We start from the raw sequence: 23,535 nt of genomic DNA, 5'->3' as shown, positions 1-23,535 counted from the left end.
AAGGTAATGGCCTTTCAACAACCTTATTTCTTGCTAGCTCAGCAGTCTAACTCTCGGGGAGGGTTCGAAACCTTTAATATGTAACCCATCTCTTTAAAATGTAAATTCCTTTTCAGTCTATGTAAAAACTGCAAATCTCTTTTACTGTAAAGCGGGGATAGAGAGTGCTTTACCCTCTCCAGCTCCCCTTCATATTTGAAATTGAGGTGACTACGTTTTCATAACTGTTTCTTCTCTTATTTAATGTATTAATGTTTTCTAATAAGAGTCACCTCCCTAGCTTGGGATAAGCCTCTGTGTAACGGCCTAGATCCACTTAGGTTTAAAATGTGTATTTAGGAGGCAAGCTCACGCCTCCAGTCCTTTCTGTACTTTGGGGCAGTAACTCAACCTGATGTTTTGTTTTCTTCATGCGAAGGCCCTGTAGGTTGGGTATTAAATACCCCTGTTTCTTTGTGTGCCTTGAGGGCAGATAGATGTGAAGATTGTTGTGGCCTTTGTTAGGCTTGTAAATTTGAGAGCAAGTTCGCTCTTAGCGGGAGCAAGAGCTCCAGGTAATTAACGGTTTTCTGCCCTTTGGTACTTTATGATTGTGAGCTGAGAGCTCAAGGATTGATGAATTTGGGGCCGTAGTCCAGAATTTGTATAGACCACTTAACTGGTGCTTTTCTTGTAAAGCGGCATTGTACCTGATTTTCTTTGTTATTTCCCCTAGTGGAAACATGTTAAATATTTCTCTAATCTTGATTGTTGTACGCTCAAAATTCTATGTTACCATTGTTCATCATCATCATCATCATCATCATCATCATCTGTTTACCCTCCAGGTTCGGTTTTTCCCTCGGAATTTTGCGAGGGATCACACCTCTACCGCCTCAAGGGCAGTGTCCTGGAGCTTCAGAATCTTGGTCAGGGATACAACTGGGGAGTATGACCAGTACCTCGCCCATGCGGCCTCACCTGCTATGCTGAACAGGGGCCTTGTGGAGGGATGGGAAGATTGGAAGGGATAGGCAAGGAAGCGGGAAGGAAGCGGCCGTGGCCTTAAGTTATGTACCATCCCGGCATTCGCCTGGAGGAGAAGTGGGAAACTACGGAAAACCACTTCCAGGATGGCTGAGGTGGGAATCGAACCCACCTCTACTCAGTTGACCTCCCGAGGCTGAGTCGACCCGTTCCAGTCCTCGTACCACTTTTCAAATTTCGTGGCAGAGCCGGGAATCGAACCCGGGTCTCCGGGTGTGGCAGCTAATCACGCTAACCACTACACCACAGAGGAGACGTTACCATTGTTAAGTTTTAATTTATAAACTTTAATGACATTTTAATCCATCGTTCGAACTTGTAGTAGCCCGCACCTTCTTTCACCTCTGACTTCCACGGATAACTCCGTAACAGTTACAATGTGACACACTGGGCCTTTCTCATTGCGGGCTGGAGTACGTCCTGCGGTGTCCCAGTGGTCATGGAGATGGATTCGAAATCCAACAGGTTCTGCTTGCAGCGCTGCTTTGTCTACATATTAGATGAACAATATGAAACACGGGGCCTTTCTTTTTGCCACCTAGGAACTGAGCTGGGGTCCCGATGTGGTTAAGGAGTTGGACTTGATATCCAATGGGTTCTGCCCGCACAGGTTCGACTCCAGTCCTCAGCGTTAGTTATTCTACATATTGGAGGATGCAGTGTGCCACGATGGGCCTTTCTTATAGCACGCCAGGATATCCGATTGGTGAATGTGTTGGACTAGAAATGCAACGCGGTCTACTCGCACAGTTTCGAGTCCTGTCCACAGCGTTAGTTTTTGTAGATATTGGATGATGCAATATGACACACAGGTCCTGTCTTATTGCCAGCCAGGGACGGAGCTGCGGTGTCCGAGTGGTAAAGGAGTTGGACCAGAACTCCAATGGTGTCTACCCGCACAGGTTCGAGTCCTGTCCGCAGCGTTATTTTTTCTACATATTAGATGCTGCTATATGACACTGCGCCTTTCTTATTGCTACATTGCGAGGAAGCTGCGGTGTCCGAGTGTTTAAGGAGTTGGACTCGAAGTTCAAAGGCTTCTACCTGGGCAGGTTCGAATCCTGTCCGCAGCGTTAACTTCTCTGTGTATTAGTTGTTACAATACGACACACTCACCCTTTCTCACTACGGCCTAGATTAAGTGCTGCGGTGTCCCAGTGGTTAAGGAATTGGATTCGAAATTAGATATTTTCTTCCCGCGGCGCTGCTTGTACTACATATTAGACATAGCAACTTGGAACACTGTGCCCTTCTGTTTGCCAGTTAGGGACACAGCTGGAGTTTTCGTGTGGTCAAGGAGTTGGACTACCGGGCGAGTTGGCCGTGCGCGTAGAGGCGCGCGGCTGTGAGCTTGCATCCGGGAGATAGTAGGTTCGAATCCCACTATCGGCAGCCCTGAAAATGGTTTTTCGTGGTTTCCCATTTTCACACCAGGCAAATGCTGGGGCTGTACCATAATTAAGGCCACGGCCGCTTCCTTCCAACTCCTAGGCCTTTCCTATCCCATCGTCGCCATAAGACCTATCTGTGTCGGTGCGACGTAAACCCCTAACAAAAAAAGAAAAAAGGAGTTGGACTCGAAATTCAATGGGTTACACCCGCACTGGTTCGAATCCTGTCCCCAGCGTTAATTTTTCTGCATATTAGTTGTTACAATGTGACACACTGGGCCTTTCTCATTGCGGGCTGGAGTAGGTCCTGCGGTGTCCCAGTGGTCATGGAGATGGATTGGAAATCCAACAGGTTCTGCTTGCAGCGCTGCTTTGTCTACATAGTAGATGAACAATATGTAACACGGGGCCTTTCTTTTTGCCACCTAGGAACTGAGCTGCGGTCCCGATGTGGTTAAGGAGTTGGACTTAATATCCAATGGGTTCTGCCCGACAGGTTCGACTCCTGTCTGCAGCGTTAGTTTTAAACATATTAAATGATGCAATATGACGCACTGGACCTCCAACATTCCCGGCTAGAGTTTAAGAGCTGCGGTGTCCGATTGATTAAGGCTGAGCGATCAGTTTAGCTGCCAGTCGGGAGGCAAGAGATAACAGCACGGACACCGCTCGGGCGCTCGCTAGCCCTTGCATGTGTTTATCTAGTGCGTTGCCTGCGATATATCTCGTAGCCAACGACTAGTGACGCGCACTACCCATCCCTCTCGCCCTTCTGCTCTTTCTCGTCATCCAGTGTCTGTCAATCTCTCTGTTTTTGTCGCCTTGCTTCTGAGTCACACATACCATACGTCCATCCCGAGCCGTAAGGCCAATTTGTACGCACTGCCGTCCAACATCCCTAATCCTCAAAATAGGTTGCTTGTAATATTATGATATAGCCTCATAATGATACTATGATATGAGTACAATATATTATATTTCTGAAGATTACAACTCAAGTAAAATTCTATTGATCATTAATATTTCTTACTCTGCGATTATAACTTAAGTTAGGTACCAACCCAATATTTGCCGGGAGGAAAAGTGGCAAACAACGGGAAAGCAACTCCAGGATGGCCGAGGTGAGAATCAAACCCACCTCTACTCAGTTGAAATCCCGTGGCTGAGTGGACCCCGTTCCAGCCCCCCTTTCACTTCTCAAATTGCTTTACAGAGACGGAAAGCGAACCAGGGCCTCCGAGGTGGCAACTAAAAACACTACCAATACACCACAGAGGCGGACGTTATTCTTTCTAGATTATTAGATGTTGCCATGTGACACATAGGCCTTTATCGTTGCTTGTTTTAATGGGAGCTGCGGTGTCCGAGTGGTTAAGGAGTTGGACTTGAAATCCACTGGGCTCTACCCGCACAGGTTCGAATCCTGTCCGCAGCGTTAATTTTTCTGCACATTAGTTGGTACAATATGACACACAGGTTCTTTCTCATCACGAGTTGGAGTAAGAGTTGGGGTGTCCCAGTGGATAAGGAGTTAGATGCGATATGTATTTGGTTCTGCCGCAGCGCTGCTTTTTCTACATATTAGATGTAGCGATATGAAGCACTGGGCCTTTCTTTTTTTCTAGTTAGGGACAGAGCTCCGGTCTCGGAGTGTTTAAGGAGTTGGACTTGAAAAACCAATGGGTTCTACGCGCACGGTTTGGAATCCTGTTCGCAGCGTAGCCTTTCAACGTATTAGATGTTGCAATGTGACATATAGGCCTTTCTTATTGCCGTTCCGAGTAAGATCTGCGGTGTTCATGTGCTTAAGAAGTTGTACCTGAATTATAATGCGATACACCCCCACAGGTTCGACTCCAGTCCTCAGCGTTAGTTATTCTACATATTGGAGAATGCAGTGTGCCACGATGGGCTTTTGTTATAGCCCGCCAGGATGTCCGATTAGTGAATGTGTTGGACTAGAAATCCAACGGGGTCTTCACGAACAGCTTCGAGTCCTGTCCACAGCGTTGGTTTTTGTAGATATTGGATGATGCAATATGACACACAGCTCCCGTCTTATTGCCAGCCAGGGACGGAGCTGCGGTGTCCGAGTGGTTAAGGAGTTGGACTAGAAATCCAATGGGTTCTACCCGCACAGGTTCGAGTCCTGTCCGCAGCGTTAGTTTTTCTACATATTAGATGCTGGTATATGACACTGCGCCTTTCATATTGCCACGTTGCGAGGAAGCTGCGGTGTCCGAGTGTTTAAGGAGTTGGACTCGAAATTGAAAGAGTTCTACCTGCGCAGGTTCGAATCCTGTCCGCAACGTTAACTTCTCTGTATATCAGTTGTTACAATACGACACACTGCCCCTTTCTCACTACGGCCTAGATTAAGTGCTGCGGTGTCCCAGTGGTTAAGGAGTAGGATTCGAAATCAGATATTTTCTTCCCGCGGCGCTCCTTGTACTACATATTAGACATAGCAACTTGGAACACTGTGCCCTTATTTTTGCCAGTTAGGGACACAGCTGGGGTTTTTGTGTGGTCAAGGAGTTGGACTCGAAATTCAATGGGTTACACCCGCACTGGTTCGAATCCTGTCCCCAGCGTTAGTTTCTCTAGATATTGGATGCTGGTATATGACACTGCGCCTTTCTTATTGCCACGTTGCGAGGAAGCTGCGGTGTCCGAGTGTTTAAGGAGTTGAACTCGAAATTCAAAGGGTTCCACCCGCACTGGTTCGAATCCTGTCCCCAGCGTTAAATTTTCTGCATATTAATTGTTACTGTACCGGGCTGTACACCTCTACGCGACGCAAGTTCAACTTTTGCGCCAATTGAAACTTCTTAACTGGAGAAACGCAGAACTTTAACAACTGAACTAACTCTACGGTTTATCAGAAGATGTCACTGAGTGTTTTTGATTTGCTTTTGTTTTTCATTGATCAGGATGTGTGGACGTTCTCTCTAAACTATGGTAATACACTCTGGGGCAATGGAATGAAATCTCGTGAAGAAATTTTGTATTCATAAGTTCGGTCTTTTCTAAATTTTGTTCTGTGGTTTGTGGGTTGGTAATATTAACCCTTTCCTTCAGCCTGTTTTGAATTTAACCAATCAGTAATTTCTGTAACTAATTTTTCTCCAATCATAGCTTTCTTCTTCAAATTTCCATGTGTATTTCTCCGGGCCACTCGTATAACATCTAACTCAGGGTGTGAATATGTAGCAGGGGGCGGGAAGCACCTCGTTCTTCAGACAGCATTTCTTCAACAAGGTAATGGCCTTTCAACAACCTTATTTCTTGCTACCTCAGCAGTCTAACTCTCGGGGAGGGTTCGAAACCTTTAATATGTAACCCATCTCTTTAAAATGTAAATTCCTTTTCAGTCTATGTAAAAACTGCAAATCTCTTTTACTGTAAAGCGGGGATAGAGAGTGCTTTACCCTCTCGAGCTCCCCTTCATATTTGAAATTGAGGTGACTACGTTTTCATAACCGTTTCTTCTCTTCCTTAATGTATTAAAGTTTTCTCATAACAGTCACCTCCCTAGCTTGGGATAAGCCTCTGTGTAACGGCCTAGATCCAGTTAGGCTTAAAATGTGTATTTAGGAGGCAAGCTCACGCCTCCAGTCCTTTCTGTACTTTGGGGCAGTAACTCAACCTGAAGTTTTGTTTTCTTCATGCGAAGGCCCTGTAGGTTGGGTATTTAATACCCCTGTTTCTTTGTGTGCCTTGAGGCCAGATAGATGTGAAGTTTGTTGTGGCCGTTGTTAGGCTTGTAAATTTGAGAGCAAGTTCGCTCTTAGCGGGAGCAAGAGCTCCAGGTAATTAACGGTTTTCTGCCCTTTGGTATTTTTTGATTGTGAGCTGAGAGCTCAAGAATTGATGAATTTGGGCCCGTAGTCCATTATTTGTATAGACCACTTAACAGGTGCTTTTCTTGTAAAGCGGCATTGTACCTGATTTTCTTTGTTATTTCCCTAAATTTTTCTCTAATCATGAACTTCTTGATTGTGTACCTGAATTAACTTGTTGTTATTTGTTGTACGCTCAAAATTCTATGTTACCATTGTTCATCATCATCATCATCATCATCATCATCATCTGTTTACCTTCCAGGTTCGGTTTTTCACTAGGACTTTGCGAGGGTCCCACCTCTACCGCCTCAAGGGCAGTTTCCTGGAGCTTCAGACCCTTGGTCAGGGATACAACTGGGGAGTATGACCAGTACCTCGCCCAGGCGGCCTCACCTGCTATGCTGAACAGGTGCCTTGTGGAGGGATGAGAAGATTGGAAGGGATAGGCAAGGAAGCGGGAAGGAAGCGGCCGTGGCCTTAAGTTATGTACCATCCCGGCATTCGCCTGGAGGAGAAGTGGGAAACCACGGAAAACCACTTCCAGGATGGCTGAGGTGGGAATCGAACCCACCTCTACTCAGTTGACCTCCGAGGCTGAGTGGACCCCGTTCCAGCCCTCGTACCACTTTTCAAATTTCGTGGTAGAATCGAACCCGGACCTCCGGGGGTGGCAGCTAATCACGCTAACCACTACACCACAGAGGCGGCCAATATTTCTTACTCTGCGATTATAACTTAAGTTAGGTACCAACCCCATATTTGGCGGGAGGAAAAGTGGCAAACAACGGGAAAGCAACTCCAGGATGGCCGAGGTGAGAATCAAACCCACCTCTACTCAGTTGAAATCCCGTGGCTGAGTGGACCCCGTTCCAGCCCCCCTTTCACTTCTCATATTTCTTTGCAGAGACCGAAAGCGAACCCGGGCCTCCGAGGTGGCAACAAAAAACACTACCAATACACCACAGAGGCGGACGTTATTCTTTCTACATTATTAGATGTTGCAATGTGACACATAGGCCTTTATCGTTGCTTGTTTTAATGGGAGCTGCGGTGCCCGAGTGGTTAAGGATTTGTACTTCAAATCCAATGGGCTGTACCCGCACAGGTTCGAATCCTGTCCGCAGCGTTAATTTTTCTGCACATTAGTTGGTGCAATATGACACACAGGTTCTTTCTCATTACGAGTTGCAGTGGATAAGGAGTTAGATACGACATGTATTTGGTTCTGCCGCAGAGCTGCTTTTTCTACATATTAGACGTAGCGATATGAAGCACTGGGCCTTTCTTTTTTTCTAGTTAGGGACAGAGCTCCGGTCTCGGAGTGTTTAAGGAGTTGGACTTGAAAAACCAATGGGTTCTACGCGCACGGTTTTGAATCCTGTTCGCAGCGTAGCCTTTCAACGTATTAGATGTTGCAATGTGACATATAGGCCTTTCTTATTGCCGTTCCGAGTAAGATCTGCGGTGTTCATGTGCTTAAGAAGTTGTACCTGAATTATAATGCGTTACACCCCCACAGGTTCTAGTCCAGTCCTCAGCGTTAGTTATTCTACATATTGGAGAATGCAGTGTGCCACGATGGGCTTTTGTTATAGCCCGCCAGGATGTCCGATTGGTGAATGTGTTGGACTAGAAATCCAAGGGGCTATTCACGAACAGCTTCGAGTCCTGTCCACAGCGTTAGTTTTTGTAGATATTGGATGATGCAATATGACACACAGGTCCTGTCTTATTGCCAGCCAGGTACGGAGCTGCGGTGTCCGAGTGGTTAAGGAGTTGGACTAGAAATCCAATGGGTTCTACCCGCACAGGTTCGAGTCCTGTCCGCAGCGTTAGTTTTTCTACATATTAGATGCTGGTATATGACACTGCGCCTTTCTTATTTTTTTTTTTTTTTTGCTAGGGGCTTTACGTCGCACCGACACAGATAGGTCTTATGGCGACGATGGGATAGGAAAGGCCTAGGAGTTGGAAGGAAGCGGCCGTGGCCTTAATTAAGGTACAGCCCCAGCATTTGCCTGGTGTGAAAATGGGAAACCACGGAAAACCATCTTCAGGGCTGCCGATAGTGGGATTCGAACCTACTATCTCCCGGATGCAAGCTCACAGCCGCGCGCCTCTACGCGCACGGCCAACTCGCCCGGTCGCCTTTCTTATTGCCACGTTACGAGGAAGCTGCGGTGTCCGAGTGTTTAAGGAGTTGGACTCGAAATTGAAAGAGTTCTACCTGCGCAGGTTCGAATCCTGTCCGCAACGTTAACTTCTCTGTATATCAGTTGTTACAATACGACACACTGCCCCTTTCTCACTACGGCCTAGATTAAGTGCTGCGGTGTCCCAGTGGTTAAGGAGTAGGATTCGAAATCAGATATTTTCTTCCCGCGGCGCTTCTTGTACTACATATTAGACATAGCAACTTGGAACACTGTGCCCTTATTTTTGCCAGTTAGGGACACAGCTGGGGTTTTTGTGTGGTCAAGGAGTTGGACTCGAAATTCAATGGGTTACACCCGCACTGGTTCGAATCCTGTCCCCAGCGTTAGTTTCTCTAGATATTGGATGCTGGTATATGACACTGCGCCTTTCTTATTGCCACGTTGCGAGGAAGCTGCGGTGTCCGAGTGTTTAAGGAGTTGGACTCGAAATTCAAAGGGTTCCACCCGCACTGGTTCGAATCTTGTCCCCGGCGTTAATTTTTCTGCATATTAGTTGTTACTGTACCGGGCGCTACACCTCTACGCGACGCAAGTTCAAATTTTGCGCCAATTGAAACTTCTCAACTGGAGAAACCCAGAACTTTAACAACTGAACTAACTCTACGGTTTATCAGAAGATGTCACTGAGTGTTTTTGATTTGCTTTTGTTTTTCATTGATCAGGATGTGTGGACGTTCTCTCTAAACTATGGTAATACACTCTGGGGCAATGGAATGAACTCTCGTGAAGAAATTTTGTATTCATAAGTTCGGTCTTTTATAAGTGTTGTTCTGTGGTTTGTGGGTTGGTAATATTAACCCTTTCTTTCAGCCTGTTTTGAATTTAACCAATCAGTAACTTCTGTAACTAATTTTTCTCCAATCATAGCTTTCTTCTTCAAATTTCCATGTGTATTTCTCCGGGCCACTCGTATAACATCTAACTCAGGGTGTGAATATGTAGCAGGGGGCGGGAAGCGCCTCGTTCTTCAGACAGCATTTCTTCAACAAGGTAATGGCCTTTCAACAACCTTATTTCTTGCTAGCTCAGCAGTCTAACTCTCGGGGAGGGTTCGAAACCTTTAATATGTACCCCATCTCCTTAAAATGTAAATTCCTTTTCAGTCTATGTAAAAACTGCAAATCTCTTTTACTGTAAAGCGGGGATAGAGAGTGCTTTACCCTCTCGAGCTCCCCTTCATATTTGAAATTGAGGTGACTACGTTTTCATAACCGTTTCTTCTCTTCCTTAATGTATTAAACCTTTCTCATAACAGTCACCTCCCTAGCTTGGGATAAGCCTCTGTGTAACGGCCTAGATCCACTTAGGTTTAAAATGTGTATTTAGGAGGCAAGCTCACGCCTCCAGTCCTTTCTATACTTTGGGGCAATAGCTCAACCTGATGTTTTGTTTTCTTCATGCGAAGGCCCTGTATGTTGGGTATTAAATACCCCTGTTTCTTTGTGTGCCTTGAGGCCAGATAGATGTGTAGTTTGTTGTGGCCGTTGTTAGGCTTGTAAATTTGAGAGCAAGTTCGCTCTTAGCGGGAGCAAGAGCTCCAGGTAATTAACGGTTTTTTTCTGCCCTTTGGTATTTTTTTTTTTTTTGATTGTGAGCTGAGAGCTCAAGGATTGATGAATTTGGGCCCGTAGTCCAGAATTTGTATAGACCACTGTACCTGATTATCTTTGTTATTTCCCTAAATTTTTCTCTAATCATGAACTTCTTGATTGTTTACCTGAATTAACTTGTCGTTATTTGTTGTACGCTCAAAATTGTATGTTACCATTGTTCATCATCATCATCATCATCATCATCATCTGTTTACCCTCCAGGTTCGGTTTCTCCCTCGGACTTTGCGAGGGATCCCACCTCTACCGCCTCAAGGGCAGTTTCCTGGAGCTTCAGACCCTTGGTCAGGGATGCAACTGGGGAGTATGACCAGTACCTCGCTCAGGCGGCCTCACCTGCTATGCTGAACAGGTGCCTTGTGGAGGGATGGGAAGATTGGAAGGGATAGGCAAGGAAGCGGCCGTGGCCTTAAGTTAGGTACCATCCCGGCATTCGCCTAAGGGAGAAGTGGGAAACCATGGAAAACCACTTCCAGGATGGCTAAGGTGGGAATCGAACCCACCTCTACTCAGTTGACCTCCGAGGCTGAGTGGACTCCGTTCCAGCCCTCGTACCACTTTTCAAATTTCGTGGCAGAATCGAACCCGGACCTCCGGGAGTGGCAGCTAATCACGCTAACCACTACACCACAGAGGCGGCCAATATTTCTTACTCTGCGGTTATAACTGAAGTTAGGTACCAACCCCATATTTGGCGGGAGGAAAAGTGGCAAACAACGGGAAAGCAACTCCAGGATGGCCGAGGTGAGAATCAAACCCACCTCTACTCAGTTGAAATCCCGTGGCTGAGTGGACCCCGTTCCAGCCCCCCTTTCACTTCTCATATTTCTTTGCAGAGACCGAAAGCGAACCCGGGCCTCCGAGGTGGCAACTAAAAACACTACTACTATACCACAGAGGCGGACGTTATTCTTTCTAGATTATTAGATGTTGCAATGTGACACATAGGCCTTTATCGTTGCTCGTTTTAATGGAAGCTGCGGTGTCCGAGTGGTTAAGGAGTTGGACTTGAAATCCAATGGGCTGTACCCGCACAGGTTCGAATCCTGTCCGCAGCGTTAATTCTGCTGCACATTTGTTGGTACAATATGACACACAGGTTCTTTCTCATCACGAGTTGGAGTAAGAGTTAGGGTGTCCCAGTGGATAAAGAGTTAGATGCGACATCTATTTGGTTCTGCCGCAGCGCTGCTTTTTCTACATATTAGATGTAGCGATATGAAGCACTGGGCATTTCTTTTTTCCAGTTAGCGACAGAGCTCCGGTCTCGGAGTGTTTAAGGAGTTGGACTTGAAAAACCAATGGGTTCTACGCGCATGGTTTGGAATCCTGTTCGCAGCGTAGCCTTTCAACGTATTAGATGTTGCAATGTGACATATAGGCCTTTCTTATTGCCGTTCCGAGTAAGATCTGCGGTGTTCATGTGCTTAAGAAGTTGTACCTGAATTCCAATGCGTTACACCCCCACAGGTTCTAGTCCAGTCCTCAGCGTTAGTTATTCTACATATTGGAGGATGCTGTGTGCCACGATGGGCCTTTTTTATAGCCCGCCAGGATGTCCGATTGGTGAATGTGTTGGACTAGAAATCCAACGCGGTCTACGCGCACAGTTCGGAGTCCTGTCCGCAGCTTTAGTTTTTCTACATATTGGGGGATGCAGTGTGCCACAATGGGCTTTTTTTATAGCCCGCCAGGGTGTCCGATTGGTGAATGATTTAGACTAGAAATCCAACGGGGGGCCGCCTCTGTGGTGTAGTGGTTAGCGTGATTAGCTGACACCCCCGGAGGTCCGGGTTCGATTCCCGGCTCTGCCACGAAATTTGAAAAGTGGTACGAGGGCTGTAACGGGGTTCACTCAGCCTCGGGAGGTCAACTGAGTAGAGGCGGGTAATTGTAATCATATCATAGCATCATTATGAGGCTATATCATAATATTACAAGCGACCTCTTTTGAGGGTTAGGGATGCTGGACGGCAGTGCGTACAAATTGGCCTTACGGCACGGGATGGACGTATGGTGTGTGTGACTCAGAAGCAAGGCGACAAAAACAGAGAGATTGACAGACACTGAATGACGAGAAAGAGCAGAAGGGCGAGAGGGAAGGGTAGTGCACGTCACAGGAGTCGAACCTGTGCGGGCAGAACCCATTGGATATCAGGTCCAACTCTTTAACCACTCCGGGACCGCAGCTCAGTTCCTATGTGGCAAAAGGAAAGGCCCCGTGTTTCATATTGTTCATCTACTATGTAGAGAAAGCAGCGCTGCAAGCAGAACCTGTTGGATTTCGATTCCTCCTCCATGACCACTGGGACACCGCACGACGTACTCCAGCCCGCAATTAGAAAGGCCCAGTGTGTCACATTGTAACAACTAATATGCAGAAAAATTAACGCTGGGTACAGGATTCGAACCAGTGCGGGTGTAACCCAATGAATTTCGAGTCCAACTCCTTGACCACACGAAAACCCCAGCTGTGTCCCTCACTGGCAAAAAGAAAGGCGCAGTGTCAAATACCAGCATCTAATTTGTAGAAAAACTAACGCAGTGGACAGGACTCGAACCTGTGCGGATAGAACCCATTGGATTTCTTGTCCAACTCCTTAACCACTCGGACACCGCAGCTCCGTCCCTGGCTGACAATAAGACAGGACCCCGTTGGATTCATCATCATCATCATCTGTTTACCCTCCAGGTTCGGCTTTTCCCTCGGACTGAGCGAGGGATCCCACCTCTACCGCCTCAAGGGCAGTGTCCTGGAGCTTCAGACTCTTGGTCGGGGGATACAACTGGGGAGTATGACCAGTACCTCGCCCAGGCGGCCTCACCTGCTATGCTGAACAGGGGCCTTGGGGAGGGATGGGAAGATTGGAAGGGATAGGCAAGGAAGAGGGAAGGAAGCGGCCGTGGCCTTAAGTTAGGAACCATCCCGGCATTCGCCTGGAGGAGAAGTGGGAAACCACGGAAAACCACTTCCAGGATGGCTGAGGTGGGAATCGAACCCACCTCTACTCAGTTGACCTCCCGAGGCTGAGTGGACCCCGTTCCAGCCCTCATACCACTTTTCAAATTTCGTGGCAGAGCCGGGAATCGAACCCGGGCCTCCGGGGGTGGCAGCTAATCACGCTAACCACTACACCACAGAGGCGGACAAGGAGTTAGATACGACATGTATTTGGTTCTGCCGCAGCGCTGCTTTTTCTACATATTAGATGTAGCGATATGAAGCGCTGGGCCTTTCTTTTTTCCAGTTAGCGACAGAGCTCCGGTCTCGGAGTGTTTAAGGAGTTGGACTTGAAAAACCAATGGGTTCTACGCGCACGGTTTGGAATCCTGTTCGCAGCGTAAGCTTTCGACGTATTAGATGTTGCAATGTGACATATAGGCCTTTCTTATTGCCGTTCCGAGTAAGATCTGCGCTGTTCATACGGTTAAGAAGTTGTACCTGAATTCCAATGCGTTACACCCCCACAGGTTCTAGTCCAGTCCTCAGCGTTAGTTATTCTACATATTGGAGGATGCTGTGTGCCACGATGGTCCTTTTTTATAGCCCGCCAGTATGTCCGATTGGCGAATGAGTTGGACTAGAAATCCAACGGGGTCTACACGCACAGGTTCGAGTCTTGTCCGCAGCGTTAGTTTTTCTAGATATTGGATGATGCAATATGACACACAGATCTTATCTTACTGTCAACCAGCGACGGAGTTGCGGTGTCCGAGTGGTAAAGGAGTTGGACTAGAAATCCAACGGGGTCTACACGCACAGGTTCGAGTCCTGTCCGCAGCGTTAGTTTTTCTAGATATTGGATGATGCAATATGACACACAGATCCTATCTTACTGCCAACCAGGGACGGAGCTGCGGTGTCCGAGTGGTAAAGGAGTTGGGTTAGAAATCCAATGGGTTCTACCCGCACAGGTTCGAGTCCTGTCCGTAGCGTTAGTTTTTCTACATATTAGATGCTGCTATATGACACTGCGCCTTTCTTATTGCCACGTTGGGAGGAAGCTGCGGTGTCCCAGTGGTTAAGGAGTTGGACTGTAAATTCTTAAATTGTTAACTTGCTACTTGGTACCTCTTATAACTTTGTTATCTACCTGCGCATGTTCGAATCCTGTCCGCGGCGTTAACTTCTCTGTATATTAGTTGTTACAATACGACACACTCACCCTTTCTCACTACGGCCTAGATTAAGTGCTGAGGTGTCCCACTGGTTATGGAGTTGGATTCGAAGTCAGATATTTTCTTCCCGCGGCGCTGCTTGTAGTACATATTAGACATAGCAACATGGAACACTGTGCCTTTCTTTTTGCCAGTTGGGCACACAGCTGGGGTTTTCGAGTGGTCAAGGAGTTGGAGTCGAAATTCAATGGGTTCCACCCGCAGTGGTTCGAATCCTGTCCCCAGCGTTAATTTTTCAGCATATTAGTTGTTACTGTACCGGGCGGTACACCTCTATGCGACGCAAGTTCAAATCTTGCGTCCAATTGAAACTTCCCTACTGGAGAAACCCAGAACATTAACAACTGAACTAACTGTACGGTTTATCAGAAGATGTCACTGAATGTTTTTGATTTGCTTTTGTTTCTCATTGATCAAGAAGTGTGGACATTCTCTAACAGAGGTCTCTAGCACCAAAAACTATGGTAATACACTCTGGGGCAACGGAATGAACTCTCTTGAGGAAATTTTGTATTCATAAGTTTGGTCTTTACTAAATTTTGTTCTGTGATTTGTGGGTTGGTAATTTTAACCCTTTCTTTCAGCCTGTTTTGAATTTAACCAATCAGTAATTTCTGTAATTAATTTTCCTCCAGTCATAGCTTTCTTCTTCAATTCTCAGTCTACCAATAAAAAATGAGGGGCTGCTTCTACTCATTCTTGAATGGTTTCGAATTTTCCACCAGGGTATAAATACTGCTGATTTTCTTGTCTCCGGGCCACTCGTATAACATCTAACTCAGTGTGTGAATATGTAGCAGGGGGCGGGAAGCGCCTCGTTCTTCAGACAGCAGTTCTTCAACAAGGTAATGGCTTTTTAACAACCTTATTTCTTGCTAGCTCAGCAGTCTAACTCTCGGGGAGGGTTCGAAACTTTTAATATGTAACCCATCTCTTTAAAATGCAAAATCCTTTTCAGTCTGTGTAAAAACTGCAAATCTCTTTTACTGTAAAGCGGGGATAGAGAGTGCTTTACCCTCTCGAGCTCCCCTTCATATTTGAAATTGAGGTGACTACGTTTTCATAACCGTCTCTTGTCCTCCTTAATGTATTAAAGATTCCTCATACGAGCCACCTCCCTAGCTTGGGATTAGCCCCTGTGTAACGGCCTAGAGCCACTTAGGTCTTAAAATGTGTATTTAGGAGGCAAGCTCACGCCTCCAGTCCTTTCTGTACTTTGGGCCAGTAACTCAACCTGATGTTTTGTTTTCTTCATGCGAAGGCCCTGTAGGTTGGGTATTAAATACCCCTGTTTCTTTGTGTGCCTTGAGGGCAGATAGATGTAAAGTTTGTTGTGGCCTTTGTTAGGCTTGTAAATTTGAAAGCAAGATCGCTCTTACCGGGAGCAAGAGCTCCAGGTAATTAACGATTTTCTGCCCTTTGGTATTTTTTGACTGTGAGCTGAGAGCTCAAGGATTGATGAATTTGGGCCCGTAGTCCAGAATTTGTATAGACCACTTAACTGGTGCTTCTCTTGTAAAGCGGCATTGTACCTGATTTTCTTTGTTATTTCCCCCTAGTCCGCCTCTGTGGTGTAGTGGTTAGCGTGATTAGCTGCCACCCCCGGAGGCCCGGGTTCGATTCCCGGCTCTGCCACGGAATTTGAAAAGTGGTGCGAGGGCTGGAACGGGGTCCACTCAGCCTCGGGAGGTCAACTGAGTAGAGGTGGGTTCGATTCCCACCTCAGCCATCCTCGAAGTGGTTTTCCGTGGTTTCCCACTTCTCCAGGCGAATGCCGGGATGGTACCTAACGTAAGGCCACGGCCGCTTCCTTCCCTCTTCCTTACCTATCCCTTCCTATCTTCCCATCCCTCCACAAGGCCCCTGTTCAGCATAGCAGGTGAGGCCGCCTGGGCGAGGTACTGGTCATACTCCCCAGTTGTATCCTCCGACCAAGAGTCTGAAGCTCCAGGACACTGCCCTTGAGGCGGTAGAGGTGGAATCCCTCGCTAAGTCCGAGGGAAACACCGAATCTGGAGGGTAAACAGATGATGATGATGATGATTTCCCCCTAGTGGAAACTTGTAAAATTTTTCTCTAATCTTGAACTTCTTGATTGTGTACCTGATTTAACTTGTTGTTATTTGTTGTACGCTCAAAATTCTATGATACCATTGTTAAGTTTTGAAAATACAACCTTTATTGATATTTTAATTCATCGTTCGAACTTGTAGTTAGACCCATTCCAGCCCGCACCTTCTTTCACCTCTGAATTCCACGGATAACTCCGTAACAGTTACAATGTGACACACTGGGCCTTTCTCATTGCGGGCTGGAGTACGTCGTGCGGTGTCCCAGTGGTCATGGAGGTGGATTCGAAATCCAACAGGTTCTGCTTGCAGCGCTGCTTTCTCTACATAGTAGATGAACAATATGAAACACGGGGCCTGTCTTTTTGCCACCTAGGAACTGAGCTGCGGTCCTGAAGTGGTTAAGGAGTTGGACTTGATATCCAATGGGTTCTGCCCGCACAGGTTCGACTCCAGTCTGCAGCGTTAGTTTTAAACATATTGAATGATGCAATATGACGCACTGGACCTCCAACATTCCCGGCTAGAGTTTAAGAGCTGCGGTGTCCGATTGACTAATGCTGAGCGATCAGTTTAGCTGCCAGTCGGGAGGCAAGAGATAACAGCACGGACACCGCTCGGGCGCTTGCTAGCCCTTGCATGTGTTTCTCTAGAGCGTTGCCTGTGATATATCTCGTAGCCAACGTCTAGTGACATGCACTACCCTTCCCTCTCCCCCTTGTGCTCTTACTCGTCATCCAGTGTCTGTCCATCTCTCTGTTTTTGTCGCCTTGCTTCTGAGTCACACACACCATACGTCCATCCCGAGCCGTAAGGCCAATCTGTACGCACTGCCGTCCAGCATCCCTAACCCTCAAAAGAGGTCGCTTGTAATATTATGATATAGCCTCATAATGATGCTATGATATGATTACAATATATTATATTTCTGAAGATTACAACTCAAGTAACATTCTATTGATCATTAATATTTCTTACTCTGCGATTATAACTTAAGTTAGGTACCAACCCCGTATTTGCCGGGAGGAAAAGTGGCAAACAACGGGAAACAAACTCCAGAATGGCCGAGTGAGAATCAAACCCACCTTTACTCAGTTGACAACCCGTGGCTGACTGGACCCCGTTCCAGCCCTCCTACAACTTTTGAAATTTCGTGGTAGAGCCAGGAATCTTGTCCGGACCTCCGGGGGTGGCGGCGAATCACGCTAACCACTACACCACAGAGGCGGACTAAGTAAAATTCTATTGTTGATTAACATTATTTATTCTGCGATTATAACTTACAGATTTCCGTCGCCTTAAGTTAGGCACCAAAACCGTATTTGCCGGGAGGAAAAGTGGGAAACAGCGGGAAACCAACTCCAGGATGCCTGAGGTGGGAATCGAACCCACCACTACTCAGTTGACATCCTGAGGCTGAGTGGACCCCGTGCCAGCCCCCCTTCCATTTCTCAAATTTCTTTTCAGAGACGGAAATCGAACCTGGGTCTCCGAGGTGGCAACTAAACAAACTGCCACTACACCACAGAGGCGGACGTTATTCTTTCTACATTATTAGATGTTGCAATGTGACACGTAGGCCTTTCTCATTGCTTGTTTCAATGGGAGCTGCGGTGTCCGAGTGGTTAAGGAGTTGGACTTCAAATCCAATGGGTTCTACCCCCCCCCCCCACCATGTTCGAATCCTGACCGCAGCGTTCATTTTTCTGCACATTAGTTGGTACAATATGACACACAGGTTCTTTCTCATCACGAGTTGGCGTAAGAGTTGGGGTGTCCCAGTGGATAAGGAGTTACATACGGCATGTATTTGGTTCTGCCGCAGCGCTGCTTTTTCTACATATTAGACGTAGCGATATGAAGCACTGGGCATTTCTTTTTTCCAGTTAGCGACAGAGCTCCAGTCTCGGAGTGTTTAAGGAGTTGGACTTGAAAAACCAATGGGTTCTACGCGCACGGTTTCGTATCCTGTTCGCAGCGTAAGCTTTCAACGTATTAGATGTTGCAGTGTGACATATAGGCCTTTCTTATTGCCATTCCGAGTAAGATCTGCGGTGTTCATGTGGCTAAGAAGTTGTACTTGAATTCCAATGCGTTACATCCCCACAGCTTCGAGTCCTGTCCTCAGCGTTAGTTATTCTACATATTGGAGGATGCTGTGTGCCACGATGGGACTTTTTATAGCCCGCCAGGATGTCCGATTGGTGAATGAGTTGGGCTAGAAATCCAACGGGGTCTACACGCACAGGTTCGAGTCCTGTCCGCAGCGTCAGTTTTTTTAGATATTGGATGATGCAATATGACACACAGGTCCTGTCTTATTGCCAGCCAGGGACGGAGCTGCGGTGTCCGATTGGTAAAGGAGTTGGACTGGAAATCAAATGGGTTCTCCCCGCACAGGTTCGAGTCCTATCCGCAGCGTTAGTTTTTCTAGATATTGGATGATGCAATATGACACACAGGTCCTGTCTTATTGCCAGCCAGGGACGGAGCTGCGGTGTCCGAGTGGTAAAGGAGTTGGACTAGAAATCCAATGGGTTCTACCCGCACAGCTTCGAGTCCTGCCCTCAGCGTTAGTTATTCTACATATTGGAGGATGCTGTGTGCCACGATGGGACTTTTTATAGCCCGCCAGGATGTCCGATTGGTGAATGAGTTGGACTAGAAATCCAACGGGGTCTACACGCACAGGTTTGAGTCCTGTCCGCAGCGTTAGTTTTTCTAGATATTGGATGATGCAATATGACACACAGGTCCTGTCTTATTGCCAGCCAGGGACGGAGCTGCGGTGTCCGAGTGTTTAAGGAGTTGGACTCGAAATTCAAAGGGTTCTACCTGCGCAGGTTCGAATCCTGTCCGCAACGTTAACTTCTCTGTATATTAGTTGTTACAATACGACACACTGACCCTTTCTCACTACGGCCTAGATTAAGTGCTGCGGTGTCCCAGTGGTTAAGGAGTTGGATTCGAAATCAGATATTTTCTTCCCGCGGCGCTGCTTATACTACATATTAGACATAGCAACTTGGAACACTGTGCCCTTATTTTGCCAGTTAGGGGCACAGCTGGTGTTTTCGTGTGGTCAAGGAGTTGGACTCGAAATTCAAAGGGTTCCACCCGCACTGGTTTGAATCTTGTCCCCAGCGTTAATTTTTCTGCATATTAGTTGTTACTGTACCGGGAGGTAAACCTCTACGCGACGCAAGTTCAAATCTTTCGCCAATTGAAACTTCTCAACTGGAGAAACCCAGAACTTAACAACTGAACTAACTCTACGGTTTATCAGAAGATGTCACTGAGTGTTTTTGATTTACTTTTGTTTTTCATTGATCAGGATGTGTGGACGTTCTCTCTAAATAAAGGTAATACACTCTGGGGCAATGGAATGAACTCTCGTGAAGAAATTTTGTATTCATAAGTTCGGTCTTTTCTAAATGTTGTTCTGTGGTTTGTGGGTTGGTAATATTAACCCTTTCTTTCAGCCTGTTTTGAATTTAACCAATCAGTAATTTCTGTAACTAATTTTTCTCCAATCATAGCTTTCTTCTTCAAATTTCAATGTGTATTTCTCCGGGCCACTCGTATAACATCTAAATCAGGGTGTGAATATGTAGCCGGGGGCGGGAAGCGCCTCGTTCTTCAGACAGCATTTCTTCAACAAGGTAATGGCCTTTCAACAAACTTATTACTTGCTAGCTCAGCAGTCTAACTCTCGGGGAGGGTTCGAAACATTTAATAAGTAACCCATCTCTTTAAAATGTAAATTTCTCTTCAGTCTATGTAAAAACTGCAAATTTCTTTTACTGTAAAGCGGGGATATAGAGTGCTTTACCCTCTCGAGCTCCCCTTCATATTTGAAATTGAGGTGACTACGTTTTCATAACCGTTTCTTCTCTTCCTTAATGTATTAAAGTTTTCTCATAAGAGTCACCTCCCTAGCTTGGGATAAGCCTCTGTGTAACGGCCTAGATCCACTTAGGTTTAAAATGTGTATTTAAGAGGCAAGCTCACGCCTCCAGTCCTTTCTGTACTTTGGGGCAGTAACTCAACCTGATGTTTTGTTTTCTTCATGCGAAGGCCCTGTAGGTTGGGTATTAAATTCCCCTGTTTCTTTGTGTGCCTTGAGGCCAGATAGATGTGAAGTTTGGTGTGGCCGTTGTTAGGCTTGTAAATTTGAGAGCAAGTTCGCTCTTAGCGGGAGCAAGAGCTCCAGGTAATTAACGGTTTTCTGCCCTTTGGTATTTTTTGATTGTGAGCTGAGAGCTCAAGGATTGATGAATTGATGAATTTGGGCCCGTAGTCCAGAATTTGTATAGACCACTTAACTGGTGCTTCTCTTGTAAAGCGGCATTGTACCTGATTTTCTTTGTTATTTCCCCCTAGTGGAAACTGGTTAAATTTTTCTCTAATCTTGAACTTCTTGATTGTATACCTGATTTAACTTGTTGTTATTTGTTGTACGCTCAAAATTCTATGTTACCATTGTTCATCATCATCATCATCATCATCATCTGTTTACCCTCCAGGTTCGGTTTTCCCTCGGACTTAGCGAGGGATTCCACCTCTACCGCCTCAAGGGCAGTGTCCTGGAGCTTCAGACTCTTGGTCACTGATACAACTGGGGAGTATGACCAGTACCGCGCCCAGGCGGCCTCACCTGCTATGCTGAAGGCGGACGTTACCATTGTTAAGTTTTGAATTTATAAACTTTATTGACATTTTAATTCATCGTTCGAACTTGTAGTAGCCCGCACCTTCCTTCACTTCTGACTTCCACGGATAACTCCGTAACAGTTACAATGTGACACACTGGGCCTTTCTCATTGCGGGCTGGTTTACGTCCTGCGGTGTCGCAGTGGTCATGGAGATGGATTCGAAATCCAACAGGTTCTGCTGCAGCGCTGTTTTGTCTACATAGTAGATGAACAATATGAAACACGGGGCCTTTCTTTTTGCCACCTAGGAACTGAGCTGGGGTCCCGATGTGGTAATGGAGTTGGACTTGGTATCCAATGGGTTCTGCCCGCACAGGTTCGACTCCAGTCCTCAGCGTTAGTTATTCTACATATTGGGGGATGCAGTGTGCCACAATGGGCTTTTCTTATAGCCCGCCAGGGTGTCCGATTGGTGAATTAGTTGGACTAGAAATCCAACGGTGTCTACACGAACAGGTTCGAGTCCTGTCCACAGCGTTAGTTTTTCTAGATATTGGATGATGCAATATGACACACAGGTCCAGTCTTATTGCCAGCCAGGGACGGAGCTGCGGTGTCCGAGTGGTTAAGGAGTTGGACTAGAAAACCAATGGGTTCTACCCCCACAGGTTCGAGTCCTGTCCGCAGCGCTAGTTTTTCTACATATTAGATGCTGGTATATGACACTGCGCCTTTCTTATTGCTACATTGCGAGGAAGCTGCGGTGTCCGAGTGTTTAAGGAGTTGGACTCGAAGTTCAAAGGCTTCTACCTGGGCAGGTTCGAATCCTGTCCGCAGCGTTAACTTCTCTGTGTATTAGTTGTTACAATACGACACACTCACCCTTTCTCACTACGGCCTAGGTTAGGTGCTGCTGTGTCCCAGTGGTTAAGGAGTTGGATTCGAAATCAGATATTTTCTTCCCGCGGCGCTGCTTGTACTACATATTAGACATAGCAACTTGGAACACTGTGCCTTTCTTTTTGCCAGTTAGGGACACAGCTGGGGTTTTCGTGTGGTTATGAAGTTGGACTCGAAATTCAATGGGTTACACCCGCACTGGTTCGAATCCTGTCCCCAGCGTTAATTTTTCTGCATATTAGTTGTTACAATGTGACACACTGGGCCTTCCTCATTGCGGGCTGGAGTACGTCCTGCGGTGTCCCAGTGGTCATGGAGATGAATCCGAAATCCAATATGTTCTGCTTGCAGCGCTGCTTTGTCTACATAGTAGATGAACAATATGAAACAGGGGGCCTTTCTTTTTGCCACCTAGGAACTGAGCTGCGGTCCCGATGTGGTTAAGGAGTTGGACTTAATATCCAATGGGTTCTGCCCGCACATATTAGATGTAGCGATATGAAGCACTGGGCCTTTCTTTTTTCCAGTTAGCGACAGAGCTCCGATCTCGGAGTGTTTAAGGAGTTGGACTTGAAAAACCAATGGGTTCTACGCGCACGGTTTGGAATCCTGTTCGCAGCGTAGCCTTTCAACGTATTAGATGTTACAATGTGACATATAGGCCTTTCTTATTGCCGTTCCGAGTAAGATATGCGGTGTTCATGTGCTTAAGAAGTTGTATCCGAATTCCAATGCGTTACACCCCCACAGGTTCTAGTCCAGTCCTCAGCGTTAGTTATTCTACATATTGGAGGATGCAGTGAATGTGTTGGGCTAGAAATCCAACGCGGTCTACACGCACAGGTTCGAGCCCTGTCCACAGCGTTAGTTTTCTAGATATTGGATGAGGCAATATGACACACAGCTGCTGTGTTATGCAGGGACGGAGGTGCGGTGTCCGAGTGGTAAAGGAGTTGGACTAGAAATCCAATGGGTTCTACCCGCACAGGTTCGAGTCCTGTCCTCAGCGTTAGTTATTCTACTTATTGGGGGATGCAGTGTGCCACAATGGGCTTAAGTTATAGCCCGCCAGGGTGTCCGATTGGTGAATGATTTGGACTAGAAATCCAACGGGGTGTACACGAACAGGTTCGAGTCCTGACCTCAGCGTTAGTTATTCTACATATTGGGGGATGCAGTGTGCCACAATGGGCTTTTGTTATAGCCCGCCAGGATATCCGATTGGTGAATGTGTTAGACTAGAAATCCAACGCGGTCTACGCGCACAGTTTCGAGTCCTGTCCACAGCGTTAGTTTTTGTAGATATTGGATGATGCAATATGACACACAGGTCCTGTCTTACTGCCAGCCAGGGACGGAGCTGCGGTGTCCGAGTGGTTAAGGAGTTGGACTAGAAATCCAATGGGTTTTACCCGCACAGGTTCGACTCCTGTCCGCAGCGTCAGCTTTTCTACAAATTAGGTGCTGCTATATGACTTTGCGCCTTTCTTATTGCCACGTTGCGGGGAAGCTGCGGTGTCCGAGTGTTTAAGGAGTTGGACTCGAAATTCAAAGGGTTCTAACTGCGCAGGTTCGAATCCTGTCCGCAACGTTAACTTCTCTGTGTATTAGTTGTTACAATACGATACACTGACCCTTTATCAC

At 46.6% G+C, this 23,535-nt stretch overlaps 15 non-coding genes across 15 annotated transcripts; 14 read left to right on the top strand and 1 right to left on the bottom strand.

Moving 5' to 3' along the window:
* Positions 1 to 1,867: 1,867 nt before the first annotated feature.
* Positions 1,868 to 1,949, top strand: TRNAS-AGA (transfer RNA serine (anticodon AGA)). The gene has a single exon. It is a non-coding gene; the product is annotated as a tRNA-Ser (tRNA).
* Positions 1,950 to 3,770: 1,821 nt separating this feature from the next.
* TRNAS-UGA (transfer RNA serine (anticodon UGA)) lies at positions 3,771 to 3,852 on the top strand. Its single transcript has one exon. It is a non-coding gene; the product is annotated as a tRNA-Ser (tRNA).
* Positions 3,853 to 4,496: 644 nt separating this feature from the next.
* TRNAS-AGA (transfer RNA serine (anticodon AGA)) lies at positions 4,497 to 4,578 on the top strand. The gene has a single exon. It is a non-coding gene; the product is annotated as a tRNA-Ser (tRNA).
* A 3,434-nt stretch (positions 4,579 to 8,012) lies between these two features.
* Positions 8,013 to 8,094, top strand: TRNAS-AGA (transfer RNA serine (anticodon AGA)). The gene has a single exon. It is a non-coding gene; the product is annotated as a tRNA-Ser (tRNA).
* A 2,970-nt stretch (positions 8,095 to 11,064) lies between these two features.
* TRNAS-UGA (transfer RNA serine (anticodon UGA)) lies at positions 11,065 to 11,146 on the top strand. The gene has a single exon. It is a non-coding gene; the product is annotated as a tRNA-Ser (tRNA).
* A 1,482-nt stretch (positions 11,147 to 12,628) lies between these two features.
* On the bottom strand, positions 12,629 to 12,710 carry TRNAS-AGA (transfer RNA serine (anticodon AGA)). The gene has a single exon. It is a non-coding gene; the product is annotated as a tRNA-Ser (tRNA).
* Positions 12,711 to 13,790: 1,080 nt separating this feature from the next.
* On the top strand, positions 13,791 to 13,872 carry TRNAS-AGA (transfer RNA serine (anticodon AGA)). Its single transcript has one exon. It is a non-coding gene; the product is annotated as a tRNA-Ser (tRNA).
* Positions 13,873 to 13,942: 70 nt separating this feature from the next.
* TRNAS-AGA (transfer RNA serine (anticodon AGA)) lies at positions 13,943 to 14,024 on the top strand. Its single transcript has one exon. It is a non-coding gene; the product is annotated as a tRNA-Ser (tRNA).
* A 4,651-nt stretch (positions 14,025 to 18,675) lies between these two features.
* TRNAS-GGA (transfer RNA serine (anticodon GGA)) lies at positions 18,676 to 18,757 on the top strand. The gene has a single exon. It is a non-coding gene; the product is annotated as a tRNA-Ser (tRNA).
* Positions 18,758 to 18,827: 70 nt separating this feature from the next.
* Positions 18,828 to 18,909, top strand: TRNAS-AGA (transfer RNA serine (anticodon AGA)). Its single transcript has one exon. It is a non-coding gene; the product is annotated as a tRNA-Ser (tRNA).
* A 209-nt stretch (positions 18,910 to 19,118) lies between these two features.
* Positions 19,119 to 19,200, top strand: TRNAS-CGA (transfer RNA serine (anticodon CGA)). The gene has a single exon. It is a non-coding gene; the product is annotated as a tRNA-Ser (tRNA).
* A 2,398-nt stretch (positions 19,201 to 21,598) lies between these two features.
* Positions 21,599 to 21,680, top strand: TRNAS-AGA (transfer RNA serine (anticodon AGA)). Its single transcript has one exon. It is a non-coding gene; the product is annotated as a tRNA-Ser (tRNA).
* A 1,141-nt stretch (positions 21,681 to 22,821) lies between these two features.
* Positions 22,822 to 22,900, top strand: TRNAS-AGA (transfer RNA serine (anticodon AGA)). Its single transcript has one exon. It is a non-coding gene; the product is annotated as a tRNA-Ser (tRNA).
* Positions 22,901 to 23,250: 350 nt separating this feature from the next.
* On the top strand, positions 23,251 to 23,332 carry TRNAS-AGA (transfer RNA serine (anticodon AGA)). The gene has a single exon. It is a non-coding gene; the product is annotated as a tRNA-Ser (tRNA).
* Positions 23,333 to 23,400: 68 nt separating this feature from the next.
* TRNAS-CGA (transfer RNA serine (anticodon CGA)) lies at positions 23,401 to 23,482 on the top strand. The gene has a single exon. It is a non-coding gene; the product is annotated as a tRNA-Ser (tRNA).
* The last annotated feature ends 53 nt before the right edge of the window (positions 23,483 to 23,535 follow it).

The sequence above is a fragment of the Anabrus simplex genome, chromosome 3 (genome assembly GCF_040414725.1).
Source record: "Anabrus simplex isolate iqAnaSimp1 chromosome 3, ASM4041472v1, whole genome shotgun sequence".
In the NCBI taxonomy this organism is placed as follows: Eukaryota; Metazoa; Arthropoda; class Insecta; order Orthoptera; family Tettigoniidae; genus Anabrus; species Anabrus simplex.
This window is presented reverse-complemented; position numbering and strand designations above follow the sequence as displayed.